This window comes from Sinocyclocheilus rhinocerous, unplaced genomic scaffold (genome assembly GCF_001515625.1).
Source record: "Sinocyclocheilus rhinocerous isolate Xijiao unplaced genomic scaffold, SAMN03320098_v1.1 scaffold127, whole genome shotgun sequence".
NCBI classification, from domain to species: Eukaryota; Metazoa; Chordata; class Actinopteri; order Cypriniformes; family Cyprinidae; genus Sinocyclocheilus; species Sinocyclocheilus rhinocerous.
In genome coordinates, this window is record NW_015664685.1 from 607,424 (window position 1) to 607,655 (window position 232).

General features: G+C 53.4%; 1 pseudogene; it reads left to right on the plus strand.

Moving 5' to 3' along the window:
• Position 1: 1 nt before the first annotated feature.
• LOC107730297 (CD180 antigen-like) overlaps positions 2-232 on the plus strand; it is a 26,967-nt pseudogene continuing 26,736 nt past the window's right edge.

Sequence of the window (232 nt, forward strand, 5' to 3'; positions counted from 1 at the left end):
CATGAAGGCCGCTCACAAACTCACAGTCTGCCCTGTCACGACTAAGAAGGCCGTCCATGAATTCACTGCCTGTCCTGTTACGGCAATGGAGGCCATTCATGAACTCACTGTCTGTCCTGCCACGGCCAAGGAGGCCGTTCATAAACTCACAGTCTGCCCTGTTACGACTAAGAAGGACGTCCGTGAATTCATTGCCTGTCCTGTTACGGCCATGGAGGCCGTTCATGAACTC